The sequence below is a fragment of the Ailuropoda melanoleuca genome, chromosome 1 (genome assembly GCF_002007445.2).
Source record: "Ailuropoda melanoleuca isolate Jingjing chromosome 1, ASM200744v2, whole genome shotgun sequence".
Lineage (NCBI taxonomy): Eukaryota > Metazoa > Chordata > Mammalia > Carnivora > Ursidae > Ailuropoda > Ailuropoda melanoleuca.
This window is the reverse complement of record NC_048218.1, coordinates 70127155-70133652: the sequence shown is the minus strand read 5'-3', so window position 1 is coordinate 70133652 and position 6498 is coordinate 70127155.

Here is a 6498-nt window from a genome sequence, read left to right as displayed (position 1 = left end):
AATGCTAAAATAACCCTAAGCAGAATTTAGCACAAATATTACCCTCCACCCTTCTTCAGGCATTGAACTCCGCTTTTAATTTTCCAGGCTCTGGGACCGGGCCAAGCTCTTCCCTCTTGGGAAGCCAACTAGGAGCCAACTAGGCTAGCAGCGCTTTTCTCTCCCAGCTCAGCCAGTTCTCAGAGAGTTCAAAGGGCATAGTGGCAGCTCTTTCACACCCAAGGCCAGCTCCACTCACTAGGTCTCCCAGTCTTGTCACCCTTAGTTTCCCTGGAAATGCAGCCTCTTTCCCCATTGTCATCTTCAAGCATCTCAGTGCTGCTTCTTCTCAACCCTGTCTGCTGGGCAATCCAGCCTCCATTCCTTACAAACAAACTGCTTATACTCTGGGTGATAATCAGAATATTTGATAGCCAAAATGGTGTGGGCTAGCCCCAACCAAGCAGAAAGGAAAATGGCCACCATGCAGATGTGGGTTCATATAATTCACGGAGGCTTCTGCTGTACCAAGTGCTACCTACCCCTTTAGTTTTTGGGCTCACTGGGGGGCTCCCTGGGGGCTCCCCCCAGGGTGGTCAGGTGATGGGGAACACTCTGGAGACTCAGAAGAGTGGCTTATCCTGGTCCTGTTGTGCTGGTACATACACTGAATATCAGCCCTCCTGGGACCCCAAATGACTTTCTAGAATGTTGCTTGCATTCCTTGCCTTGACAGAATTCTGGTTTTTCTTTTCTGTGCAGCTCTTATAAATCACAGCTAGATGTTCATAGCATGTCATGGAGCCCAGGGCCCAGAAGGGGTGGGGCTTTCCCTGGAGTCCCCAAGCTGCTTCCTTCCTCATCACTCCCCCACCTCACCCCACCTCTGCAGGTAAAAACTCCCTCCCGAGCTCCTATGTGTCCCTGTCCACTGCTCTCAGTCGCTGCCATCTCATAAGCTCTTGCCAATCTCCACGTTTCATCAAGAACTTTGGCTCATTTTTTTTCTCATATTTACTGTGAATTAACAAGTTGCTATTCTGATTTTATTTTTAAGTGCAAGTTAAATGACTTTCTAAATCACTTCCCTTGACAGTCACATTGAAACCTGGGCTCTTTGTCATGGTTTTCATGACCCTTGACCACCTACAAGCTTCATATTCCACTGCCCCTGCATACCCTGGCCCCCAGACGTTCCTGAACTATGTGAGTTCTCTTGTGTGACAGTCTTTCTTCTGCCGGGGATGCCACCTCTTCCCTCTTCTAGTTCGAGCTTGCTCTAGTTTGTTCTGAATGCAGCTCAGGATTTGCTCCTGAGTGAAACCTTCTTTGACTCTCTCAGGCCAGGGTCAAGTGACCCTCCTCTGTGCTCCCATAATGCCCCCTTCTAACCTCAATTACAGCCTCCTTATCCTATGTGGTCTTTGAACCCTACATAGCGATGATTGATTTTCTGGTTTATCTCTCCCTCTAGACTTGGGGCAACTCAAGTAGACTCAAGTCAATTCTCCTAAAAGCAGTGTGCCTAGCATACTGCCCCTTTTTCATATCTGTGGGGGGTATTCTGTGCTTTTTAACCCCCTTGATTTTTGGCATTTTTGTTTTGTTTTCTTTTGATGGAATTTGATTTTTGCAATTTATTTTGCTTTATCTTGATGGAATTGCTGGCCTTCCAGAGACATTAGATGTGGCTGTAGGGCACTCCCCTTCAAAAAGGTACTGTTGTGGTTACCCATGATGGAGGTTGAGCAGCAAAGCCTGAATGGGGTGGAGATGGAGCAATTAGCAGACATCTGGAAGCATTGCTGTGGATGAGATATTGAGATATGGAGACTCAGAAGACTGTTGTCGGTGGGTGGATCCCAAGTATAAATACTTGAAATAACTTGCTTTCTGTCACCCATAATATTTGGTAAAAGTTAGTATTTATAATTAACATTTTGAATCCAGCATATTTTGTGGTGATTTTGAGATCTTGATTCATAGTAAATAAAAGAATAATAACAGTTATAAGGGAAGTAGCAATACCATCATTCATAAAATGTTGCAAATCTGTTATGAGCTAATTTGAAATACAAAGTGTGAGCTGCTTTTGATCAAAGTATTTTTAAAAAGTCTTTAAAGTGCCAAAAATATAGGAACAAAGACTAGAACAGATAAAAGAAAAAGACGCTCGATAGAGGGTTGACTTTTGAGCCAGGCTTCACACCCAGTCATGGGTTAACTTCCTTCCTCTGTGCTAGAAGTGGGGGATACAAACATGAATGACAGAGTTCTTGCCCCATAGGCCGTCACCAAGTAGTAGGAGAGGTATGCCGGCCAACCAACTGCAAAGAGTCAAGGAGATCATTTAGGTCTAGTATTTAGAGTGGACACATTGGATTTATCTTTGGAAGCAGTAATTCTAAGAAGAAGAATAGCTGCCTTCCTGCCACAGCTAATCTGGGAGCCATTGGAGTTCTTAGGCATGATTCAAATACTGAGTCAAACCAGTCCTCAAAGCAGGTAACTGAAAACATTGCACAGTTTACCAATTTTTGTCCCTCGGGTGGAAAACTACCATACTATCTCTTGACTAGTATTGAATTTGGTGGCTTAATGTAGTGCTTTCTGGCATGTTCTGTGGATTCTGTTTTTTTAGAAAGTTGTTCTACCACCGGAATAGTTTGTTTTGTTATTCTGAAATAGTAATTATGCTTAATTTTAAATTGCTTTGTTTTGTGATTTTTTTTTTTGAGTTTTGTGTTTGACATGTAGGGTACCATCAATTCTGTATTAAAAATAATCTCTTAGGAAATCACCTATTGGTTGCTCTTTGGGATTTAAAAGAGATGCCTTTCTTTAAGATGGTGGTAGATGTGGTTGCTACAATATTATTAATTATAATGAATAATATCAGTGAATTATGAGGTTTCTTTGAGAGCTAAAAAAGATTCTGAAAGATAGGCTATTCTTTGGTAAATCTCTCATCTTCATAGTCTCCCTTTACCGTGGGTAATTATTTTACTGTCAGTGAGCAGTGAACTTACTTATGGGAAGATGCAGTCAGGGTTTTTGTTTGTTTGAAATTATTGAAATTGAAATTATTTGAAATTCCTTCTCCTTTCAATGACGGCTATACTTTTCTATTATAATTCAAAACAGATTTCAGAATGAGCAATATTTTCAAGGAGCAAGAAGAAAGATAGGATGAATGAATGAATTGGGTTGCATTTTCTGTGACATACAAATGGAAAATGAAAACTGGACACAGATAAAACATTCAGGCTTATTTAAAAATTAGTAATGTTTCTCAATCAATGTATTAATAATGCAATCAGGTTTTGCCCCTCAAGTCAAAAGAAGGCAGCCCAGTGTCATAGGAAGAGGAGAAGTGGGTATTAGGAGCTCCTATTTTTCATGGTTCCTGTTCTCTCCTTGTCTAGACAGACCCAGATGCTGGGAAGGTCTCATGAAATCAGTCAGCTTCTTGCTTCGTGGTAGAATTGCCCCTTAACTATGTGAAACAATATCCCTAATGCTAAAAATAACCCACGTCTGAGTCCAAGACTTCCATGTTGGTCATCTTGTGTACCTGGTAGCCCTGGGGAGTCCTCCTCTCACTCATCTCTAATGACATAGAGTGTCAACAAGCCCAGCCAAAGTGGCTTTCTTGATAACCATGCCTTGTGTATAACCTCGTATGTAGTGGTTATTGACTTGCCGAATGTCACCCTGACTTTGTACTTTGTGAGACAAAAAAACGGTGCTACCCTCTTCTCATAGGAGGTGTTTTGGTGTTTTATTTGTGGGGGAAGGAGCGAAATGAAGCAAAAATCCCAAATCATCCTATAATAAATTACTTCTGTGATAGAAAATAGGGTCCAAGTCATAACCTTAACTAGCCACATAGTTTTATTCAAGTCATTTCACTTTGCTGGGCTTCAGTTTCTCCATTTGTAAGATGAATGTGCAAATGTGTATATGAATGTTCTCACAGAGGTATATTGTGGGAGCAAAGCAGAAATTGCAAACTGGGAGCAATCTTAGCTGAATATGTTGAAGCATATGAATATGGGATATTTATATTAATTTGGGTTCTGCTTTCACTTCCATGACTGATTCTCTTTGAGTCCTGGCGTATTTATTCAGCCTCTGTATTCATCCATTCATTTGTTCACTCATCTGCTCATTCATTCAGTAAACTTTTATTGTCTAATACATCAGGCACTATCCTAACCTCTGAGGATACAAGGAATAAGAAGAAAAAAAAAAGCGGGGCTCCTGACTTCAGAAAGCCTACATTCCGGTGGGAAAGATGGACAATAAATACATAAGCAAATCAGTATATAAGATAATTGCAGATAGTAAAAAGAGGTTAAGAAAGAAAGAAAAGGGGTTATGGGATTGAAGGTCATGGAGCCAATCACTTGCAGGCAGATGCTTACAGAGACTCCACCTGACTGAGACTTGATGAATGAAATGCCAGACTTAAGCTTCTAAGCCTGCAAAAGTAGAGAGGTTATTCACATTAGTAATCCATAAGTGCAAAAATGACCCATTTAGACTGTTTCCCATGCACAGTAACACTTGGTACGAAATGAACAGAATGCCCTCAGGCAGAATAACACAGATATCAGCCTCAATGTTTTAGATTTCCATGGCATCCTCCAATAGGGTTGGTCCTGGCCATTACCAATGTTAAGCTTAAAAATAAAACTGCCAGTTATTTTACCAGCAAAAGTGGATTTATTTGGGAATGACAGAGAATCAAAATCCAGGACAAGCCATCCAGGGCAGAACCAGAGACAAGTCCTGAGAACAAAGGAGAGGAATACTCTTTGACAGAGAAGAGGAGGATGTTGCGGGGCGGGGGGCTGTTATAAATCAAAAGTCCATTGGAATAAAGTGGGAATTCTCAGTAGAGTACCTTTTCATTGGCTGGGTTGTGACAGTCTTTCATTGGCTGGGCTGTTGCCAGGGGAGGAGTAAAAACTTTCTTCCTTTTGCTGGAATAGTAAGGTAGTATCCATGTGCAAGATCTGGCTCTTCCTGTTGGGTCTGCAACTAAGCAGTAGGGCCTGAGAGCTACCCCTGCCGACCTCCCGACGCCATTCTAAATGAGGTTTTCCTGGTACTAATTTTCACGCCTACTGCTCCCTCATTTGGGAGGATGCAGGGAGTCCTCTGACTCTCCGGTGCTTGCTCTGCCTTCATCCAGTTCTGCTCCCAACAGGCTGCAGGCAAAGAACAAACCCCTGCTTAGTCATAGCTCAACTGTGCTGAGAAAAGAGTGACCACCTGCTGCTTCCTCCAGCTTTGCTCATGTTGGCCAAGGAGCTTCTGAGCTCACTTGTCATCTCCTGGGAATAGAGCTGACTCAGAGCATTGGCTTCCTGGTTGACCCAGGAGTGGTTGGCAACAGACGGCTTGGATGAGAAGCAGGTGGAGCTGATGGCTGCCTATGTAATATGGCTGGAATTTTTCTCCCCTGACCTGTCCTCAGTGCTTGAAATTTGACTGCCAGAAGTTAGTATCCAATCCCCTCAGTTTTGAAAGGTTTTCGTTTGCTTGTTTTTTGGTCTTCAGTTCTCTCAGTTTTTGAAGGAGGGACCACTCTTTAAATATTATAATTTAACATCTTAAAAGGGACTCGCGAAAAATTCTAAAAATAACAAGAGTCTGTTTCTAAGTGACTTACCCAATATTACCCCATCTCTGAAATGACAAATTCATAGACACTACTCTTAGAACATAACTCCTAGTCCTCTGACCTCCCCCCTGGGTTACTCTCATTACCTTGCTCGTCAGCCTCCCAGAGACCTCTCCTGCCATGACTGGTTTACAGTGTGTCTGACATAAGACAAGATAGCTGGAACTCAAGTTCCATGAGTCTATGTCTGCTATTTCCTACCATTCAGCCTAAGAAACAAAACATTATGTGGCACCTGGGTGCCTCAGTCTGTTAAGTGTCTGCCTTTGGCTCAGGTCATGATCCCAGTGTCCCAGGATCGATCCCTCCGTTGGGCTCCCTGCTCAGTGGGGAGCCTGCTTCTCCTCTCCCCCCACTTGCTGCTCGCCCTGCTTGTGCTGTCTGTGTGTGTGTGTCAAATAAATAAATAAAATCTTTAAAAAAAAAGAAATAAAACATTACTATGGTGGGCTAAAAATTCCCTCCCTACAAAAGATATCAGGTCTTAATTTCTAAAACCTGTAAATGTTAAATTTGGGAAAAGGGTCTTTGCAGATATGATTAAATTAAGGGTGAGAAGGGAAGATTATCCTGGACTGTCTAGATGGGTTCTAAATATCATCACAAGTACCCTTCTAAGGGGGAGTATCCTTCTAAAGGAAGTGGCAGAGGGAGATTTCACACACACACACACACACACACACACACACACACACACACACACACGAAGGCCCTGTGAAAACAGAGCTGGAAGAGATTTGAAGGTTGGAGTGGTGGGGCCACAAACCGAGGAATGCCAGCAGCCGCCAGAAGCTGGAAAAGGTAAGGAAGAGAATCTCCCCTGGAGC